Below are 1,655 nucleotides of genomic sequence, written 5' to 3' on the forward strand. Positions count from 1 at the left end.
ATTAAAAAATAAGGCTGCGAGACAAAAAAAAGTTTTTTTTAAACAGAAATAACTGCCACCTGAATGTTCCGGAACAGTGACAGCGGCCAGAGGTGGACAGACTGGAATTTCTGGCCTCGAACAGAAAGCATTTTTGGCAAAACCATAATACCTATCATTGATCCGACTTCACTTTGAGCGTCCTGAGTTCTTCCTGAACGTCTACATATATGTTTTTTGTGAAGAAAAATGAAGATGAAGAAGCTTTGTAAGAGCGATCTGAAAAACTGTTAAATATGCTTTTCTACAGAAATCTTCCTGCGTTTTTAATATGGGGGTCAATGAGGCTGTTGGTGCATGTTGGTGGCGCATCTGTGCGTCCAACTATGCCCAAACTATAACTCTGATAGCTTTACCAGAGGATTGTGAGTGGGAAGACAAAATTTCCTATGTTTCTATGTGTAAATTATTTCTGTAGAGTGGACTTTGCAGCCTGGAGTGCAGTTTTCAAATTTTTTTTTTGACAATTTTTTCCCTCCCTGTACACTCTGGCGATGATGTCACACACTGTGACACGAACATTCCATGAAATACACACTCATTATAATCTCAGAATTTCTCCAAAAATGGTCATGGTCATTGAACAGGGATTGATAAAAAACTATATGACCTATCGAAACGTGGATTAATACACCGATACACAAGACTTGTGTCTACTGTTTAAAGTTTAAATGGAGTCTCTAGGTGAAATTATGCCGGAGAAGTAGACGTTTGAAAATCTCCAATTATTGTTATTTTTCGCTCATTTTTTGTCGGCCGTCCCATTCACTTCAATGCAAAACTTTGGGCAGTTTTTCGCGACTTACGTCGCAAAAAATTCATATTACGTAGAAAAAAGTAATAGCACACTGATCCTGATCAAACCGCACGTTTTGATATCACTAGTAGCGGGACGAAATTGTGTCCGGAAGAGGAAAAAGAAAAATCCACAGTATAACAGCTATTGCTGTAGGGACCAGTGCTCGGTGCGATTGCCCCGTGGCCCTAATAAGGCTAAAAATTCACATTTTAACAAAGACCGAGACCTAAAAAAAGGACGCAAAGTACCCACCTACCGTTCTCCTCATCTAGACACAACCATAGACTGTATATAAATAAGACACAACAAAGTGGGATATAGAACATTTTTGTTATTCAGCTTCTAAAAATAAAAAACCTGTATTTAATCTTTACTTTCAGTCCATTCAACATCAACAGTAATAACAACTTTGGACTTAGTAATGGACATGTTATATAGTCCTAAAAATGGACATAGGCAATGTGCTATAATTACTAAGCTTAGATAAACCAACCCAGTTATTTGTTTTATCAGAAGGCAGAAGTTTAAGACTAATGCCTGCTGCAAGCTGTACTTAATATTCTAAGTGGACTCACTCATTAAATAAGCTCATGAAGTACAAGTGCACAGCTCAGCCCCATGCTAATGGTTTCTTCTGTCTGTATGAAGCTCCTTGTGTGTGTGAGCACCAACTGATGCGCAACTAACAATGTTTGTTGTACTTTCGCCTTGTTTATAATAAAACAGACAAAATCATGTTTCCTTTAACACATTATCATTTAAGTTTCTTACAACCTAAAAAAGAAGAAGCACATGAACAAAGTCACATTAGTCCTCA

Source organism: Centropristis striata, chromosome 7 (genome assembly GCF_030273125.1).
Source record: "Centropristis striata isolate RG_2023a ecotype Rhode Island chromosome 7, C.striata_1.0, whole genome shotgun sequence".
Classification (NCBI taxonomy): domain Eukaryota; kingdom Metazoa; phylum Chordata; class Actinopteri; order Perciformes; family Serranidae; genus Centropristis; species Centropristis striata.